This window comes from Falco punctatus (assembly GCF_963210335.1).
Source record: "Falco punctatus genome assembly, chromosome: 6".
In the NCBI taxonomy this organism is placed as follows: Eukaryota; Metazoa; Chordata; class Aves; order Falconiformes; family Falconidae; genus Falco; species Falco punctatus.
Genome location: NC_137585.1, coordinates 43,161,128 through 43,183,207, shown reverse-complemented (window position 1 = coordinate 43,183,207; position 22,080 = coordinate 43,161,128). Strand labels below are relative to the sequence as shown.

The window sequence follows — 22,080 nt, the reverse complement described above, 5'->3', positions numbered from 1 at the left end:
CAGGACTGCTTAAATGTAGGCTGATGTAGCAACATGTGAACTTTATCACCATGCCACATTCACCACCTCTTGAATTGCTGACTTTGCAGATATCCTGAACTTCCCATTCCCATGAACTTGCAGGGTGCTGATATACTGACAAGTTAAAAAGTGCTGATTTAATTCTCTCTCTTGTGATTTTATTAGAAGAGACATAGGGAAGTAAGATGAAGGCAGCCCTTCCCCCCTACCCCAAGCAAAACCTGATTCCAGTCATGTCACAAGCAGCTTGTCGGTTCTGCAGTTGTGCAATCCCTGTGCATCTATCCACAAGGCAGCAACAGCCAACAGCAGCCAACTTGCCCAGTTGTAATGACCTCAAGGAAGGACTAGACCTTGATCTGGGAACGTAAACCCACAAGCAAGGCCTTCCTTATCTTCACAATATCTCAAAATTTTACTTCTGAAGAGCTTAAAATTGTTTCTTCTCAGCCTTACTTCTACCTCTCCCTAAACCCTAAGACAAATACAAACTAAAATATATTAATTAATTTAAAACAGGAAAATCAAACTAAAGCACTACAGAAACAAGCAATTTTTTTCATTTAAATCACCAGAATATGTTTTACTAGAAAGCAAATGCAGCACAAACAACTGGAACAAGGTGGCAGATAACATCAACTTCAAATGTTGATGTCCTTAAAGTTTACTGTTCACATCCTAGTGCACTGACCAAACCTAACATCACATTTATGCAGATTATTTATTAGGCTATGACTGATTTAATTGAAAGCATTCTCTAACATGACTGGACTCAGAAACCTGATATCACAAAAGCACAGCTTTTAAGCTTTTATCATTTATGATACCTAAGTATATCCATATCTTTCAATACATACTGATAAATTCTTTTCACACGTTTCAATAAGTAAAGTTGTTATGAACTCCTGACTTCAATACTGTCTGTAAAAAACCCACCTTGTTTAAAACCTAGAGGAAGCAGCATGCCGTGTAAACAAAGATGACATTTGTGTATCAATATTTAATGAAAATGTAAAACCTGCCAAGCCAAGTCTCAGATCAATGTATTTTTTTTTCCAGCTAAAAAGAAGTTGCTATTCAGGTGCTGAGTAGCAAGTCTCAGATCTCAATCTTGTTCATTTTAGTTTCACAGACAGAAAAAACTGGGTTTAAGTTCTCTCACACTATCAGAATAGGGAAAAGAGGGAGTAGAATTGGTACTTCTCAGTGACTTTAAACACAAATATGTTGAAATAAATGTTTAGTAGATAATTAATTCCAATAGAAAAGAAGTGAAAGCCACTAAAAAGTTAGATAACTGAAGAGATGGCAATTCTGATGGAGGAAAAAAATAAATAAAAAGTCTAATAGAATTGGAAAACTTCAAGTGACCCTTTGTGTCCCTACACCCAGCTTTGGCTTCTTTCTTCAATTCTTTTATCCTTCTGCCTCTTTCAACTTTTACAGTCTTTAATGTTGCTTCCTATGTTTGGAAGCCTCCCACTCATTGTCAGCCAAACATCTTTCTTTGCTTTCAAGCCCTATTTAAAACCTACTGCCTCATTGCACCTTTACTAACCTGGCCAGTTTTTGTTCATGCCTTGCTCTTCCTCAACCTTTTTCATGTTCTCTGTTGTCCGAGGCTGATCTTTGAAGATCTTCATGCTTAGAACCACATTTAGGCTTTTTTTTTAAAAAAAACTTTTTTTTATTGTTGCTGTTGCAAAGCACAGAAGAACAAGCCAGTTTTTCAGCCTTCTGGGGTGCTTGTTGGGAGCATTCTGCTACTCACAGCAACTTCCTTATACCTGCTACTGTGTCAATAAAGGAGGAAGGGAAGTCAACTGGTGCACATTTTTAACAGCTACAATATTATTTATCCAGACTAGTTAGTGACCTTGTTTCCCACTTCTCCATTGTTTTCCAACAAGTCAATTTCAGGGTGGGCAAATTGGCAGCAGCTACGCTGTGGCCTTACTAAAACCTTTATGCAGGATTTAAAAGAGGTGTTATTTGGTCCTTCTACATCCTTGTCTGTCTTCTACAGCCATGTAAGGGAAAGCAAGATTTGTCTCTTTCTCCTCTTCCTTCCTCCTACCCATATTAAGTATTTTTACAACACAGCTGAGATAATACCTACAATATGTTGCCAGAAATGAAATACTGCTTTAGTAACCCACAAAGCATATTTAGAACTTTTCTGTTTTCAATCATTCCACTAAATCTAGTCAGAACATAAAAATACATAGAATAAGTGAAACAATAACACCATATGCAGTGGTGGGAACTTAGCAACAAATTAAACTTGAAGCAAAAAAAGAAAAAACGCAAATGTACGGTACTTTGAACTTGGCAGAATAGCAATACAAAAGGTCAGCAACAAATAATTTCTGTGTAGACGAAATCTCCATTTTTAGGAATGTTATCCCAAAACTTGAAAGAGAAATGCCAGTTGAAAGAACTGAGTCTCCCCAAGAATCTCACTTAACAAGCAAGAATGAAGCCCAATCAAGCCTTTAAAGTTTACACTCTGATCATTCTATGACAAAATATACTTTGAAATACACACCAATAACTTAAAGGAAAGGTTAAAATAACATTGATAAATACATTAACATTTAAAAAATCTGGAATATTCAGTAAAGGCAAGACAAAACCAAAGCGAAAAGCAAAGCAGGCAGTCAAAGTGTCACCAAAATAGCCAAGGGACTTCATCAGGCTTTCTGTCCTTATCACCCTTATGTTCAGTTATATTTTTATGTCATGTAAGGCACAATAAAGGCACTGTGAAGTTTTCCAGCTATGGTTTATATCAACCTTTTTTTCCAGTCTCTGACTCTCAAAAAGATATTTTCTACTTTGCAGTACAATGTATATTGAAAAACAGATGTGATTTACAATGCAAAGCACCATATGTGAGCATTACAAGATCAGAATCTGATTTATGTCACAGAAGCTAAGAATTTGACCCACTGAACACAAATAAAAAATTTTAATAGAGTCATCTACAGCTTAAAATTGTTTAAGTGTGTTCTGATCCAATTGAAGTCCAAAGGACTATATCAAAGTAGTCTGGTTCATTATGTAGCTCAACATTGGGAAGAAAAGTTCATTTACTAGCTTTTAACTGAAAAAAAAAATATTCATATATAATCAGGTTTTGTTCTGATATAATAGAAGATCTGTGTTACATCATTGATGACAATTGATGGCACTTCTCAAATAGCAGCCTCCTGACCAAGATTATGAGCAGGTTTTCTTCAGGACCCACCACATAACACCTCTTGCATTCCTGCAGAATGTCCTGTACTTCTCACCATCACCCCAGCTCTTAGGAAGTAGCTAACATACACTACACCTTCAGGCTGAAAATGCAGCTTGCAGAGGGTGGCTAGCACAGTGGAAGGCAAGTGGACACCACACTCTGGGAGCAGACTTCAGTAAAAAATTAATGATAAGCCTCTAAACGATGGCAACACCTAAAATCTTGACTGATTTGTCTGCCCTAGTATCAGTGAAGCTGGGAGCCACAGCATAAACAGAGCACAGACAGTCTTTAACATTTTAAGCAGTGTTGATTAGGCCTGCTCTAAATAGATAACAATATTGAAAACGCTGGCAGCTTTATTTACCCCAAGGCTTTGAATGCTGCCAGCACCTGAGGAGCAAACCAACTGTTACCAGCACTGGGACAGGTCTGCAGCATTTTCCTGTGCTGATGCAAGTTAGATCTCTAGAAATGTTTGACCCCCCTCCCTCAAGCAACATCTGCTGCCAAGTTGAAGAGTTAACAGATCCTGCAGTCCTCTCCTTTAGGTTAGACTGCATCTTCTCTCAGCTTTATTTTGGTTTTGAATGGAACACTGACAACCTATTTATATACACAGCAAGAAAACAACCGACCCATACCAAATAGTAGTTAAATACTGGAATATGTTAAAAAAAAAAAAGAAAAAAAATTCCTGTCCTCATTACAAGAACAGAAGAAAGCCAGTTCCACTTCTGGGAAATAGAACAAGGAAAGCCTCACATCATTTGTGAGAAGAATAGACACACTGAAGAACTGAGTCAGCCCAAGCAGAAGGAACCCTGCTTATCAGCCTGGGAGGAGGGTCACAACAGATGTTCAGGTACCCACCAGAGCTGCTGGCACCCTGGATGTGGCTTCAGCTAGGTGAACACTGTGTTTCCACGCAATGATTTTTCTTTCTCATCTTTCATCAGAAGAGGCTGCAAGAGCCCCACCCAGAACATCCTACTGGCTGGTCTTCAGACTTCCACCAGGAAGCGGCAGGTTGAAATCTCCTACAGAAGGAAACCAGCTCTGGAGCCCCCAGCATAAGAAGGACACGGATCTGTTGGAGCGAGTCCAGAGAAGGGCCACAAAAATGGTTAGAGGGATGGAGCACTTCTCCCTGAAGACAGATTGAGAGAGTTGGGATTATTCAGCCTGGAGAACAGAAGGCTCTGGGAAGTGGCCTTTTAATACTTGAAGGGGGCATATAAGAAAGATGGGGACAGATTTTTTAGTAGGGCCCGTAGCAATAGGACAGGGAGTAATAGTTTTAAAATAAAAGAGGGTAGATTGCAGACTAGATAGAAGGTAGAAATTCTTTACTGTGAGGGTGGTGAGGCACTGGAATAGGTTGCCCAGAGAAGCTGTGGATGCTCCATCCCTGGAAGTGCTCAAGGCCAGGCTGGATGGGGCTCTGAGCAACCTGGTCTGGTGGAACATGTCCCTACCTGTGGCAGGGGGGTTGGAGCTAGATGATCTTTAAAGTCCCTTCCAACCTAAACCATTCTACGATTCTGTGTGTCCCATCTAACAGGTGAGAGATTTAACCAGCAGGTTACCAGTTAAAGGGGGTTCTTCCAGCATCAAAGTTGAGGTTTAGGGTAGGTTTTCTTCACCTGGCATTCTCTGGATACATGCAGTATGTTAGCTGAATATCCACATTTTGAAAGTCGATGCCTAATTTGTGTGTTTCAGTGACTTGGCCCTGTGAGTTTGTCAGTGCCTCTGAGCACCCTCAGGTCAGAACTATGTCCACTTGGGAAACTCTTCTGGTAGAAAAAGACCTATCTCAACACAGGTGTCAGACAATGTAAAGTTTTAAGTTCCATATTTTGGAATTAATTACCTACATTTGCAGCCTATAAATAGCACTTCAGCATGCATTCACTTTCCAAGCTCCAGAGGAACAGGATTAGCCTCTGGGGAGGATGTTTGGATCTTCCAGGATGAAGCTAGACTCTGCTGGAGTAAAGCTTAGGTATATGCAATGTAAATGGCTACTACGTCTTGGCTGAATGTCAATATCAAGATCAAATGAACTATCAGTGAAAACACAAATAGATATATGCTTTTCTGGATGTAGGTTCAGGTAATGCAAAGAAAGGGAGGTAGTTAAAATAATTATTGCATAAGATCCTCATTACTACAAGCCCATTCAAGTCTGCCACACTACATACTGTTTAATATGTCATATAAGGTAAGGTAGTGTAACAGTTTCTTAAACTGAAGGTTTTCAAGTTACAGTCTACATAATCTGCATAAACTGTGCCCAGTATCTTTAACAGGCAGCAAAGAGAACTGCTTATGGACAGTCAACCTAAATCGACTGTGCGCACTGCCAGTGGAGCCAAGAGCACAAACAGAGGCTGAAAACCTTTCACATGGGTGACTGCTCTGGATCACAGGCAGGAGGGTATGTTCAGTCTGACATTCCAAAATCCACTTAAAAGGAGTTCTGACTGCAAATGCTGAAGCTCAGGGTATTTATTAAACCCATTGTGCAGAGAAGGCTGTCTACTCACAGCAAGTATTTTTAAGCATGATCACTAATGAGATTGCCACAAAACTTCTAAGCACAAAGAAATTAAAGTCACTCAATCAATGCAGAGATGCCTAATTAGAACATCTTTACATAATAAAACCTGCCTATTAAGACTAGTTTTAAAAGCAATTTGCTCTTCCAGAAAAGGACACTAGTAGACTAAAGGCATTTTTGACAGCCAAGATGGATAGGTCCTGGCCCTATCCATTTTGTCAGCCACAAATCCCTGTGCAGAATGGCCAACAAGGCTTTTGTTAATGCAGAAATTCAGTTTAAGACAGGTTTTATTTTCTTTGCACTTCTATACTGGCCCTATTCAGTGATCTCAGCTATTGTGTTCATTCCGCCTTGAAGTTGTAAATAAGGAGTACGTCCTCCCCCTCCAATCTGTTCTTTCAGTCAAACCTTCGTTTGAGAGTTCCGCCTCAACTTTATTCTGCAGTATCCAAATTTTAGGGTTTTTCTTTCCCACCAGTAAATACGACACATATTTATCTTTCAGTTGCATTGATCTGAAAGTAAGTAAGTCCTACTACAGATGGACAAAACACTGAAGAAAAATACATTTTCATGGGAACTCTTTTTTATCGATGTGACAAAGCTGTCATTATTTTATCTTTGCATGTCCCATCTTACACCTCAAACTGGCTTGTTTTGGTTTTGGGTTTTTTTCCCCAGAATTTCACGTCCAAAAGAGCATTCGATTTGCTTTACTATCACATGACAGGAGGAGGCTATGCAGTCTTGGTGTATTGACCCCAACCCCCTAAAGACTTTGTCCATATTTAAATGTTTACATATTTGAATTGTGACAGTTTCCCTAACTTTTTGTAAGTAATTTCTTACGGCACTTAAGTTGCTTATATACTTGGGAGTGGTTCACAGACATAGAGGAGCAGATCCTTTGCGGAGTAGATACCACAAGAACATAACCTGTATTGTTCACCACTGTAACACCTGATAAAGCACCCAGTTGTGGACACTCTCATGTAATGAGGAGATGCAGTTACCAGCTCCCATTTTGACACCGCCATCATCTGGACAGAATCCGAGTGCTACTTTTCCATTTGAGAACACAGACCAACTATCTAACATTTCTCCTAAGAGCCAAACCCACAATGCAGCTACATCTATGTAAGGCCCCGTTCCAACTACCACCATAAGCTAGACATACCTTTTCTCAGAAAAAACACATGACAATTATGAACAAGTGTGCTTCTCCATGACCTTTTCAAGCACATAGTTTCATTTACTCAAAGGACAAAAAACAAAAATAGTCACAAATTGCTTTATAAGTAGCAGCTCTAAACACAGGACTTCTAAGCCCATTCATCTTGAAAGCCCTGAGGGCCCAGCAGTCAGCAAGAAGACAGGAATATTTCCTCTTCCTTCAAACTGTTCTTGCAGACAATTTCTCCTTAAGTAGGCTGTCAAAAATGAAAAAGTATACATATTTACTCTAGCTCCTTCTGTTCTAAACCTTCCAGTCTGTCTGTCAGACAAGACCCATTAGACAACCACAAAACCCTGCTGGACAAATCTGTTGACCAAGTGATCAGTACAGTTCTACCTTACTACAGGGAAACTAACTCCTTCCTCTGTGACTGCGTTTCAGTTAGCTAAACAAAGCAACCTATACAGATAATTCCACTGAAATTTTAGTTAACTAGAAAAGTGAGACACCATTGGAAGACAAAGTGTGACCATACAACCATCACAGACAAAACAGAGTTGCAGTCTGCAGCCAACTTGTGTGTACCTTATAACACCATCAAGTATCAATTGACTAGATACAGCTAAATACAAAAATCATCACAGATATGTGCTTTTATATTTGTACTTGAACACCAATCAAATGCAGAAAAAAAAACCCAAGGACATACACAACTGTAGGAGATACTAACATAAAACTGAGATCCCAAGGGGAATTTCATAAGCCCAGCGATAGAAGCAGCAGCATATATGGTACCGTGACAGTTCTTACAAAGGAGGACTGCTACCCAATTTAACTGCTCTATTGTACCTTGTAGAGGAACTGCCAATCAACCTTTCTTTCTTTAAAAATTGTAGGAAAGGTAAAAGAAGACAGCTTTCTTGCAATAGCAAAAAATGTGCAGATCCAAGCTGCCTGCTCTTTTCTCAGAGGACTGATCATAGTATTGCTGTGAAATAGCAGCAATGCAGAAAGATTTGGGAAGTGGCAAGCAACCGAGCAGCACACACTGCGGCCCACTCTGCTTTGTAATCCCTGTATTTAGATGAATAAGAATACCTAATGTCAAAATAAGCTTAAAAAAAAGCAGGTTGGCAAATGCAAAGTTATCCTACTCAAGAATTAGAGATGCAGAACTTGGAATGAGCTGTATTATCCTGCAGACAAAAAATATAATGGTTTTGCCTGCCATGCTATCAATAAAAAATTGTCCAATTTTATAAAGTTATTTGTGAAGTTATTTTTAGCACATTGTGGTGACAAATATTTTTCATTGTCACTGAACTGTTGTTTCCATGGAAATTTTCTCACTAAACTCCTGTTTTATTTGCCCTTACATAGAAGAACAATTCTTTTAATGTCTAGTTATGTGGTTACAATCAAATCAGAAATCTCACTGAATTCCTTAGTGATTCTATGGACAGGGAAGGAGAGAAGGAAGGGTGGAAGGATGGGAAGGAAGGGAGAAAGGCAGGAAAAGAAGACAAAGAAAAGGAGGGAGGCCTTTCGCTTCTGAATACAATTTATTAAGCTCCAACACCCTTACACAATCCCCTCAATTAAATAAATAAATATATAAATAAAAAGCACAAGTGTGGCTATAACTAAGCAGTCTTGCCTGTCCTAAAGCTATACATGGAGAATAACCCAGCTGGAATTTAAAAAGTGAGCAAGTAGGCAGTGACTGGAAGAAAATGTTGAGTCAAGTAAGCAATGAGATCCTGAGATTCAAGAAAATGTAAAAATTAAAGTGAAGCCTTAAAGACAGAAGGTCACAGAACTAATGTAAAGCATATGAAACAGATCTTTACATAAAGGATTGAACTCTTTTCTCCTTAATCTAGTTTTGTTTACTAACACTATAAAATCCTGCAGGTTGACAGCTTCCTAAGACTATGGGTTTCAAGTACCTGCTATGCGTTGAAATGCTGTAGAGCAAAGAATGGTGGTACTGATGTGGTTCAACAGCCTCAGCAGAGGGTTAGGATTTGTTTGTCATACTCTTTTTCCAAAAGCTGGCAGAAGAAAACTCCTTATCACAGACAGAGCTATGTGGTAAGCATCCTAAACACTGATGTGCACCAGCCTGAAAGAGGGGACAAATCTGGCTCTTGCTAGCTGTGCAGCCCTGCATGAAAGATTCGTGCCTGTATGGCTGTGGTGGGTTGACCCTGGCTGGACACCAGCTGCCCACCAAGCCACTCTATCACTCCCCTCCTCAGCAGGATGTGCAGGGGAGAAAATAAAATTAAAACAACCTCATGGGTCAAGATAAAGGCAGTTTATTACAGCAAAAGCAAAGGTCATGCATGGAAGCAAAAAAACCCAAAAGATTTATTCTCTACGTCCCATCAGCAGATGATGTCCAGCCACTTCCCAGGAAGCAGGGCTTCAGTATACATAGTGGTTACTCTGGAAGACAAATGTTATAATAACGAATGCCCCCCTTTCCTCCACCTTTCTCTTAGGTTTTATTGCTGATCAGATGTAACACAGTATGGAGTATCCCTTCGGTCAGTTTGGGTCAGCTGTCCTGGCTATGTCCCCGCCCAAGACCTTGCCCACCCCCAGCCTAGTGGTGAGAGGGGAATGCTGGAGAGACAGCCCTGATGCTGTGCGAGCGCTGCTCAGCAGCAGCCAAAACGCTGGTGTGTTATCAACACCTTCCTAGCTACCGATACAAAGCACAGCACCATGAGGGCCGCTATGGAGAAAATTAACTCCGTCTCAGCCAGATCCAATACAAGAGTAAAGTCTACTCCTTTGTATGTACTGATCAGACTGTGTCTTGTGCAGCTGAAATGTTGGGGCAAGAATGGAAACTTTTGGCTGGGAACATTTTTAATGCCTTAAAACACAGGAATGTTACATAGAGAAAACAACTGTATCAGGCTGGAGATACATAAGCTGTTACAGGATATATTTCTACATTTCAATAGCTGCAATTTCTTAACATTTCCCGTGTTAAAGTGCTTCACTAGTTCAGATGTGCTTTCTGTATTTCTTTTTTTACCTGAGACCACACATCACACAAGACATTTAATTTAAAAAGCGATCTAAAAGAGTCTCCAACAAGACCTATTAGAACTTTGGCAGTTCATAAAAATGACCAAGAAAGTATGCTTTTTTTTTTTTCAAATTAGCAAGGAAATGAAACAAGAAATTAAATGAAACAAAGACAATATATTACAAAACAAGTAACTTGAGAAGTGCTACTTAAATCGGAAGTAGTATTTTGCAGGTATCTAGTAACTGTTCTAAACTGCATGTAATAAAAGTACTAAGTCTCATGAGTGAGACTTCTTTATTTTCTTCTTTATTTTAAATATCTGATGAAAAGTGACAGGGCCATTGTTTGTGCAGAAATTACGAAGTGCACTGATGAGGTAAGCATGTAATAGTGAGGTTATGAATTCCCAACATGCTGACAGAAATTTAGGTGTCTGAAAAAGCATTGCAGAGATGTGGCTATGAGTTTTCCCGTCAGCTTCTTCTTCATTTATTTTTTTCCTATGATAACTGAACATATGGAGATTAATTTAAGTGTGGGAGTGACAGTGTGGATGTCTAATTAATTGCCCTAGAAAATAAAAAATGTTTCTGCCTTACTCATAGAAGCCATTTGGCTGAAGTGCTGCCTTATAGTCAAAATCTGCATGTAATATGCAGCATTTGATATAAAAACTGAACAAAAGGCAGAAAAACTTAGTTAAGAACCTGGCTCAGCCATGAGCCAGATTTCAAGTTGGAGCAGGTAAGCTGTGCCATCAGGCATGTGTGTTGGTTACTGCTTGTCAGCTACTGAAGAACTACAAATATGAATATGTACAAGTAAAAGAGTGATGAATTTGTAAATAAACCAAATGGTCTGGTCAAATAGACATGCAGGTGAGTTTTCCTTCTCACTGTAGCAAAGAGTGTTTTCAGAAGAGGTAAGGCTGAAGCAGAATGGGGCTTGCTCCTCTCATATGTCTCAGATAAATAGACACTGGATTTACATTTCTAAGCTTTTGGGCTTTGGGCTTTGTTTATTCTGGTCTTATTTTTCCCTACCACCAGTTTCCCCATAGCATAAATGATCTGGCAGATAATTTTTGTAAATAATTTCCTGAAAGCACTTCAGTGCCATGTTTTCTACACTACGGGGTTTTTTTTCCTGAAGGTGTATTGTGTCATTACACTGTGTGTGAGTCCCCTCTTCTAAGGGGAATACGCTCAAAGGGTTTTCAAGCTGTTAGGTCAGAGAAAGTGTTTCATGGATAAAGCAGCTCCAACAACAACAAACAGGGAGTGTCTCTGAAAAGCATATCTAAAATATTAGCACTTTTTGTCAGATAGACTCTAAAGCTGATGTAAAAACTCAGTTGCACCACAACACTTCAGACCATTATATGAGTGGTGCCTGATGATATATTTGATGAGTAGACATGGTACTACAGGCAGAACTCCTGAATGACTACATAACTTAGTAGTGACAGACTATATAACTTAGTAGTAAAAGACCACATAACTTAAAAAGTAAGTTGGGTACAATTAAAGGAAGACAACCATCCATCAAAAATAGAAACTTGATTTTTTCTCCTTTGAGAAAGGCACAGCCTTTATACCAGGTTTATACCAGGTGTGAAAGACAGTTTATATCCTTTTCAAGTCTTCAGAGGCAACAGTATTTTTTCTTTGGTGTTTTCCATTTCCAAAGGACATCACCCAACAAATCAAATGTTTTGAACCTTGCAAGCCTGACATCAAACATCCAGAGTCCAGGAGAACACTTAAGTGTGCATTAAATAAGAGGATAAAAAAGTGTGATGAAAAGGCAAATAGTTTCACCTAAGAACTGGCAGCAATTCAGTGGACAAAAAGAAAAGGGTAAGTCTTGGAAATCTTTTGTATGGGTAAAGCAAATTGTTTAATTGCAAGTTAATACTATCATTAAATAGGGAGTAGCAATTATATCAAACTATATTCATAAAAATATATCCCTGTTATTATCTTGTAAAATTAAATTTAATGAGTGAACAATATACAAAACTTAAAGTGTATCAAAGGATAACAAATACCTCTTTGTAGATTAGATTTTGTCTTTTAAAGTAAGGATTGGGAAATAAGAATTTTAAAATTTAGAGAACAAACTGATCCTATACACTGTTGATAGATATATTTTCTTTCACTATATCATCTGTTTCTCAAACCAACACTAAACCCATCGTTAGGATTAATATTAACTATGGAGGAAAGCAAATATCAGGGAAGACAAGAATAAAATGTGGATACCTTTCCCCCAGCTGTTCTTTAGACTGTTAGAAGCTTAACTCTGCCGTGCTCATTCTGGGTGAATACTGCTTTATTTATTTACCTACTAAACCGGTACTGTTTGGCATTTAGTGAATTATTTTTCTAAAAGCTGTTGCATTGATAGTCTATTAGAAGGCTGTTCCCTTTTTAACCATAATAAAAAGTTAGGATATTGTCTTATCAACGTACATAAACATTATTTTACCTCATCTGAATCCTCATGAACCTTTAATATGTCTTCCACAGTTTACACAAATATTACCTTTCAGTCCTTCTTCAATTTGGTTTTGATAATGTGAAAGTTCTCCTTCTTCAGGGAAATCTGACTATATTTTAAACTTATTTTTGGCTTTACAATCAGACAAATCATAATTAATGCATAGAATGTATCCTAGTGTAGGAACACTGTAGAAGAAAAAAATGAAAGCATAGAATACTAAAAATTATTTCTTTGACAACATTTAATACATAGCAAAAAATGATAACTATTCTGCAATAGTTGTATTAATTAAAAAGATCCTCCAGTCATCAGCTAAATGTACATGATTTAGAGATAACAATGGAAAAACAAGCCAAAAATAGAGAACAAATAGGCATTGTCAGGAAGGAAGAAGTATTGTATAAGAAGCATAAAGAAACATCATGAGTCACGTTTAAAAACAAAATAAAACAAAAAATAACTGGACTGGTGTGTGACTAAAGCCAAAGCGGAAACAGACCATGCCACTGATGTTTATCTAGATTATGGTATAAAAATGCAATATTTGCATTAAACACTTAAAAAAATATTTTTGAAACATAATTTATATACATTTGTTATACAACCTCTTCTTTCACTGCATGTTCAAAATATACATTGAAGGAACTGGAATAAAATTGAATGCATTTTATATGATCAATTATTTGTATTTTTGTGCTTAGTCAGTTTTGAATTCTTGCAGACTCACAGAGTACCCCTAAATACAGCCCTGAAAAATAGGAGATAGCTAGATTGCACCAGTCCATGAATGAATATCTAAGATGTGACTCAGAGGTTCATGCTTGAGATCCATTACCCCTCTGATTTCTCCCTACTTTGAAGAATTAATAAATGTCTTCCTACTATAACAGGTCAACATATACAAAGTGGTAGCTGAGTAAGAGTGTGTGGAATCAGGACTTCGTTGATTAATTTTCTGCCTTCCCCACTCCCTCCTACTACTTCTTGAAAGAGCTGAACACTCAGCAAAGTAATTCATCCTTTCCACGCAGTAGGCCTCAGGTAGAAACTGGGAAAAGCTGAACAATGAAATAAATCGGACCTGCCCAGTGACTACTATTTGAAAAATACTTGCTGATCTTTCAAACCCTGCTGAAAATGACACACACCATGAGGCTTAAGATCAGATTATTTCTTTGATATATTTCAGGAGTGCAATAAAGTTGAAATACGTTAAGAAAAAAAAACACTCCTTATTCTCATAACAATGGAAAATAAGTGCACATGTTTAAATTTTCAAAGGAACAGACTGGAGTTCTGGCAAATGTTTCTCAATATTGCAAATGGAAAACAATGACTGTACTGAAAGAGATACAGAAACTCCTTGATACAACGCGAGCAATATATTTTCATGAGTTCCTTTAGGCAGTTTATGTCCTAAACCTGCAAAGGCATGCATGAGTTTAACTTAATCTACATACATGTTTCTGTTTGGAACTTGCAACAGAATAATAGAAAAAAACACCTTCATTAATACAGGTATGAGATATATATTATGTTCATTGCTTTCACTCACATAATTTTATTTATTTTTGTCAAGCATAAACCCAAAAATAAAATAAGAATACATTCCAATGTGCAGAACACATTGAAGGAGAAAATAGAAATGTTGTAGCAAGATATTAAAAAACCTTACCCCTCAACCTCAAAACAAAAAAATTTAAGGGAAGACACAAAATTATCTGCTTTTTACCTACCTCGATATTATGTCAGCAGTAAGAACATTGACATTGACCAAAAGTACTGCAGTATGGGATAAGAGTAATGTTGTAGCTTCATCTCTGAATTTTCTGACATTATGAGTTTAAGAGAGGGACTTTATGTTAGCTTTACTTGTCTGCCAATGTAATGTTTCATGTAGTTTTTAAACTAATTTAGAAAAGAGGAAAAGATCAGGGAAAAAAAACCAAAAACAAATCCCCCCCCAAACTTAACTGCATGACACTATCTGTTTTCTGACTTTAGAGGTCTTGATTAACTCCTGCTGGTTTCATTTCTCACAGTTAGCATCCATTGTCTACCATAAGAGTTCTGTTTCCTTTTTAAAAAAACAAAATTTTGTATGTTTCCCATATAAAACCATCAGACATCCTAACATTTTTCTAAATCAGGTATTTTTGCTTTTCTTCTCAGCAAAATTAAAATGGATGGGGATGGAAAGGGACAATTTTGGTTTAGGTAACAAGCTGGATTTTCTAATACCAACAGAAATTATGGACATTTTACTGTTGCTTTACAACTTAAAGTTTTATTATTTTTGTTAAATGTAGTACTGGTTTAGAGCTTCAGCTGGACATATGTTTAGACTACAGAGTCCTTCTAAAGGACGTTCTCTTTATGTATGTGTATATTTTCTATCTATTTATACACACCAAAACATTTTTTGAGGGGGATTCTGGACACTTTTCTGAGTGCTAACATTTCCCTGCACTTTGACAGAGCATCATGGACTTCAACAGAACCACATAAAGGTAGGAGGCAGACAAACCTATAGTGACTAGAAAGATCAAAGCTTAAGTCTCAGTCTCATTTTCAAATTAGGCTGTGATAGTGCTGGCATTTTCACCCTGCACCTCAAACCTTCCATGTATTATATCCAGTATGGGAACCACAGCCATTTTCTTCCCATGGCTGGCTAGTCTAGCAACAAAGTGTACAATCTTAGGGGAGTTTAATCTAAACTGAGCCTATAAGGGCCACAGCCAACGAACTCATTGCAATTCAAGCCAGGAGCCATGTCCTGCAAGCTTTCCCCATGCCAATATCCCTTTCTTTACATATAGCTCCACTGGACTCAGACATACTTCACTTACATTGTTACTTAAGATCATGTCATTTACTTCATAAGGTTATTCACCTCAATTCAAGTTTCCACACTTTAATTACTAAACCTTGTTAGCAAAAGTTGCACTAATTAGAAAAGCTGTGTTCATTAAAAATCACTAGCAATAGCTTGCTTTAAAACCTCCTTCTCCTGGCGCATATTTTCCCTTTTGGCTTCCTGGCATACATTCTCCTGTTCAGTGGCCACTTGAAAGTAATGGCTGGTAGATTAAGAGAGTCCAGAATATCATGCAGTCTGAAAGAGAAGTTCATCTCACATACCCACTGCTAACCTTCGGAGAGTTAGACATTTAAACTTAACTACTCACCCTTGCTTACCTCCAGAATTAAAGAAGAAACAGTGACTACAGAATTTTCCTAAATGTTCCTAAACTCAGAATGACATACATCGCCTTCTGGAGCCTGCAGCTTCTCACCATTGACTATAAAAGGAGCCTAGGGTTACTGGTACAGGTCTAGATGTGTCCCTTTTAGATTCCCATATAAAGACAAGTGAATCCCATCCTACTGGCAAGGGGAGGAATACCACACACCAAGAGCATAAACTGCAAATTAATCATCTGATGCATTAGTTCCCCAGAATGTTCTTGGGGTCTGGTTTGGTTTGGTTTGGTTTGGTTTGGTTTGGTTTGGTTTGGTTTGGTTTGGTTTGGTTTGGTTTGGTTGGCAGGAAGCGTGGGAAAGGTGTTACTGGGGGGGGGGGGGGGGGGGGGCGGGAAGCTAAACTGAAGGAAAAGTGAAGGAGAGAGTACTTAAAAGGAAAAGAGGCAAAGGGACTTACACAAAGGAACAAAGCAGGTGGAAGAGTGTGGCTCAGCACTTTAGCACAGGGCTAGGCAAGTCCTAAAGAAAGATCTCTAGAAGTTCCCAAATGCCTTCCTTGGCTGTCTGAAACTGCATTATGATGTGAATTCAGTTCTTGAGTGGTTTATCTCTGCATTTTCCCTACATACAGTAGAGAAGTATGAACACTTGGATCATCCCTATGATAAAACAAAAGTCTCCCCTTCTACTACTTTTAGTCCGGAGCGGACAATGGGGAGAGGTGACTGGCTGAGCTTGATTTAAACCTCCCACACTCCAGTGCCATTACAAGTCCTTCTGCAGCAGACTGTAGAGGAAATATTCCTGTAGAGACTGATTCATGAACAGTAAGTAAATGTGTGTTTTCAATGTATATAGCCAAAACCTGCACAAATGCATTAGGATAGTGGTTCTCAGATGCTTTGGACCAGTGGACTATCATTAGCCCTTAACATTTTTGAAGACCATTACATAAGCTACCAAGGACATGTCACACATTTACTCCTAACCATAGTCCCACAGACCAGCTGTGGGACCTTTCTGATATCTCGGTGGACCGATGGTTTCCAGAGTGTGGCTTGCAGTTCAAAAGCCACTGCTGGGGCCTGGGAGCTTGAACATGAAAGGCACTGAAAACTGACCAAACAGTGAAATGGACCTGGCTGGTTTTAACATCAAGCTGAGTGAAACACAAAGATTAACAAACTTAGGATTTACTGTAAATCTAAAACTGAATAGATCTAAAAGCCTTTTATGGGGATTAATTTCTAAATCTCTTTTAGCAATCCAAGGTATTTTTAGTAACATAGGTGTCAGTTTTAGCAATTTTTAAGCATGTGCAGCTCTCACTGAATCCAGTCAGAACTGAAGAGAACAAAACCATCAATGTTTGGACTGCTGTCACGTACAAAATATTTTTCTATTTTTTAATTCACTTCTGTCCTAAACCAAACTGCCTTTACTGGTGCATAACATGCTGTAGCCTGAAAATAACCTACAGCAGTACTATTACTAGATGTGCCCATAACATGATATATTTAAACTCTGCTGGGTCAGTACAAGGCTGCCATGTTACCCAACTGACAAAAGGGAATTTAGGCCGAGGAAAGTCCTATTGATCTTTTCTATGAGTAAATTATAAAAATACAGTTGATATCAAAAGAACTTGGTTAACTTACCTTGATTTTATGAGCTAACAAGCAACATTCTAAATTCTTTTTAAAAGTTTTTCCGATTCACCTTAATATTTACAGTTGTATTATTCCCTGAAAATAGAGACAATATCCTAGTCAAGACCTTCCTCTTTTGACTGCCCATAATCTATGCTTAAGCACTCTAAGCACACTTGATTTTATATATACTTGTATAAAGGCTTTACATAATAACTTTAACTATAATTTATACTACTATGAAAAATGATTTATTTTGAGGCTTTGATACTAGATATTCTATATCCACACCTTTTCATGGATAGCCAAATTTTAATCTTGCTAGTCTTCAGATCTGTTATTTGTAGTCTGGAACCTATTATTCCTGAATAAGGCTTGCAAGACTGAGCCCAGAGTTTTAAAATATGCATGTGAAATAGGTCATTATTAATATTTTTAAATGCAACTTTTGGTAGGTGGGATATTTTTCTTAAAAACAGCCAAGATGATTTGGAGCTATATCTGATTAACAAAGAAAACAGATAATTTATTCAAGTATGTTCTGGTCATCGTTTATCATTTGAATTATTAATTCTTGATTAAGGTAGTAGGAATAAGGTACTGCATTTTTTTCTGATACTCCTCCTTCAAGGAAATGCAGAATGGGACCTATTAGTTCTAATGACTCTTAAATGTTTCAAAACCATTTTGAACAATCGCCAAGGGGCAGAAATGCTAATGTTTGCTGAAGGAAAGGAAGGCTTAAATGAATTTTATCTATTTTCTTATCCAAAGGACGTTAAAGTAGCATTGCTAAGAGACAGTTTATTGTTCTCCTCAAGACAATTACCCAGCACTGATGAGAGAGAGGAGGGGCTACTCTTACTCTTCCTAAAACTAATTTTTGTGAATCAGGAGCGTGACTCAGCCTGGTCAGTGATGTTGATGTTAGCCTCAGAAAGAGATAGCTTCATTATGTGTGTTACTTCCTATCTTGGGGAGGGGAGGAAAAATAGACAAAACTCTTGCCATTTGATCACAGAGGAAAGAATCACAGCATTACAATTTATGAACCAGATATGAATTGGAACAGATCCACAAGCAGAGTGAAATCAATGAAGCTTCACAAACTAACATCAGCTGACAAGAGGCTCTCAAAGATAAGACCACAACTTCATCAGACAAGTTCAGCAGAGAAACCTTAAAAACCAACACATCTAAAAGCACCCCCAGTAGCATAAATCAAATGAACTAACATTTTATTTCAATCCAGAATTGTATGTACCATGAACCTCCAAAAGTGCTTTTGCAGCTTGGTAAGCATAATGGGTACTCCCACATTTTGAGTCTTAGGGTGGTAGGTGAGCTGCCTGACCAATATATATCCATACCAAGGGCAGGCGCTGAGACGATGGCTAATAGCAGTTCCAGGGAGACAGCAACAGCAGTGTAATTTTTAACAAACCCTAATGGTGAACTGGACTGAATTGCTACCAGGACAGCCTTGCCTGAGACTGGCTGTCCTTTAGGAACACAACAATGAAGCAGCAATGGTCTGGCCATGGGGGAGAAAGTATCGGCTCCAAACTGGGGAAGTGCTATGTAGGAAAAGCCGCTGCAGTGCAGGTAGCTGGTTGCTGGCTGTTTTTGAGCTCTGCTAGTACGGTACTTGCAGAGCAATAGCACAAATCCATTCACTAGTCATTTCTCACTTTCTAAGAGGCAGCCACGGTCATACTGTCTCATCCCATCAATACTTGGTTTTATTTTTTTTTTTTTATGTTTTATCATAAAATGCTTCCCAAACGTTTTTTTCGTGCTTTTTATAGCAGTGTAAACTACGGTTCTCCTACCCTGCTCTCTTTTTTTTTCCTCCTCCTTTCTCATGTTTGATCAAAGTCCTTTAACTGGCCAGATTCTCCATCAGTTCTACGATTTTATGCTTTTTTTTTTTTTTCTCTGCATGTAGACATCATGCCTTTGTTCACGAAACGTTTTTCTACTCTTTCATCTGGTTTGAGGCTGTAACGCTGTGGTGCTGTGGTGGCACCTGAAAGGAACATGTAAAGAAGAAACAGTTAACATATGAAGTCCAGTGTATTTTTTCTGATACATTTCAAATACAGTGCATATGAAAAAGTGATTTGCAATAACTCTTGCCTCCCACATTCCTTTATTTCTTTTTTAAATTTCACCCTCCTGATCCTGCAGTATTGCAGTAAAAGAACAAGAAACTAAAAGAAAAAAATGAAACAAAAAATGTTGTGAGGAAAATTAAATAGAGCAAAAAATATTTCAACTACTTTAAATTACCATACCCATTCACAACAGGAAACACATTATGCACTAATCCAGAGCTCCTGAACAGTCAAGAGGAAGAATTTGGAGCTGATAAAAATGCAAATGTTTATAGATAGGCCTCTTTCCTAAGGGAGGGGTAGAGGATTTCAGGATGAATTGCATGATACTGTTTTGTTTCACGAGGTCATTGCTTGGCTGCAGGGGTGGATGATGGAGCAATTCGGTCATTGTGACACCTACAAGATGAGCTAAAGGTCAATTGTTTGCTTATTTAGATGGGTGTCTGGTCTTTTAGGCAACAGACTGATCTGTTAGGATGCAGGGTACTGGAACCATCACAAGATGCAGCCTCCATGGCCCTTCGGCAACAGGGGCAGGGACCCAGCCTGGAGCACAGAGAACAGCAATCTTCTCCAAGGTGGTCTGCGGAGAGTGGTCGAGCAGTAGTACTGGCCTGAGAAAGCCGACTGGGAAGAAATGTAGTTGGTATGGAAAATGTTTGGCTCTGCAAACCCCATGGAAGCTTTGGACACTCATCTGTCCGCACTCAGAACACAAATATTCTCCCAACTTCTCACGCTTTCTCCATGCTCTTCAGTTTCATCAAATTTAATTCACTGTCTGAGTGTGAACAGGATCAGCACTAGCAGGATAGTAAAAAAATAAGTTTCAAAATGAAATAAAGTTAAGATATATGCACAAAACTACAAAAAGTCTGTTTTCTATTTTCTCTTCTCAGGTCAAGCCCATCATGCAATTTTGCCAAAAGGCCCCTAGTTGACACTGGACAGTGAGGTGGTCCACTCAGACCTTGGCCACCTTATTCATCTTTGACCAAATATTGTAATGATCAAAATACTCCAGTTCATACTCTTTATGGTAAATGTCTCATAGTAAGTAGATGAAAATCAGGCAACCCACTTAAATTCTCTGTGATACATTTTCTGCAACTGTTAAAATGTGTGATGCTTCTGTTGTTAGAGTCGGTCATGGGATGAGTTGAGCTATTGTCACTCATTTGTCAAGTCTGGCCTTTCCAAATTGTCTGCAAATGACACTGAATCTTCCAGAAATGGTAATGTTTCCTCAAAATTTAAATGAAAGATCTCCAGAAATATTCCTTTGTGCATCTTGGTTTTACTTGCTTTATAAAATTGGTGACCTACATTACATGGAATGTTTTCTGTTAGTCAATTACATGTCCTAACCTTTAGAAATAGGAGGAGTACCTATCTTCTCACAAAAATTATGAAGAGTGTTGTAGCTCAAGGATTAATTTGGAAAACAATTTGAAATCCTCAGGGAGAGGGCTCTGTAGACCTAGAAGAAATTTCCTCTTACTCTCAGTCAATGTGTTGCGTGTTTTTATGCTATCTTCATATATCAGTGCAAGAGGAACATTAAATAATAACTATTTTGTGCCTTGAAAAATGTATCCACTTAGAGAAATCTGCCATAACAGTGCATCAAAAAATTAACGTTACATACCCCTCCCACCTTTGCTTCCTTCCTGTGAAGAAAATAGGATATTATTGCCATTTCATAGACAAAGAACTGAAGCACAGCCTACCTACTTTCCTGCAAGACAAAAGTAAGCCAGTACAGACATGTACCCAAACTGCAATGCGTTAAACACATCATCTCCTTCTTAGCTGTTCCAAAGCTAATTTTGTCTGCCTGAGAGCTAGGAGATATGACAGAACTGTGCAGAACACATCTGCCAATCTTATAAAGCTGTATCGAGAAATGCAATTTCCAAGTGCCTGGGGAAGCCTTGCTCAGTGATCAGTGCAGAGGGTGCTGAACTGCAGAACCGAATGTAAGAGAATTTTATATGCATTCAGATAGTTTTATATTCTCCTTCTGGGAATAAATGCGAGAAACCTCCTCAGCTGAACAGTCTGCAGGATTGCTTACCTCAGTATTTTGATTTTCCAATTGACCTCTAGATATGGAGAGGTAAGGTAGTATTTTTAGCAACATCCAAAATGGGCAGGAGCCATTTACTGCTCACAGTCTCTTTTGATTGCCTCTCTTGAACAAGGAGAAAAATGTAACAGCCATTCAGGTAAGAAAGAAAGAGACAATGAAGCTCAGGCAAGCCATGATAATAACGTAGTTAGGATGATTTATTTATTTGCCAGTCCTTGTGGGCTGTTTTGTGCTGACTTCATCCTGTTGCTTTAACCCTCTAGGCTCTGCACCATCTCGGTCTGCAACAGTAGTGATAAGTGAGCTTCTCTGTTTCATTTCTCTTGCAGCGTTGGCTCTGGCAACAGTGGGATTTGAACGGTAACAAAGGAGAAGCCGGGTATTAATGGCAGACCCAAAGAACCTGACAGCCTGTGGCACTGCTGGCCAGTCATTCCAGTGAGATGC

The 22,080-nt window shown here is 38.4% G+C and overlaps 1 protein-coding gene across 4 annotated transcripts in view; it reads right to left on the bottom strand.

Moving 5' to 3' along the window:
* Positions 1 to 22,080, bottom strand: part of LOC308065428 (uncharacterized protein) — a 58,792-nt gene that overhangs the window by 35,610 nt on the left and 1,102 nt on the right. Inside the window, exons 1-2 of one of the 4 annotated variants that reach the window (XM_080391401.1) lie at positions 21,619 to 21,753; positions 1 to 19,450 (exon numbers count right to left, since the gene is read on the bottom strand). The exon at positions 1 to 19,450 is cut by the window's left edge and continues 35,610 nt beyond it. The gene's annotated coding sequence lies outside the window, so the exon portion shown is untranslated. The other 3 variants (XM_080391402.1, XM_080391399.1, XM_080391400.1) reach the window with 3 other exon arrangements.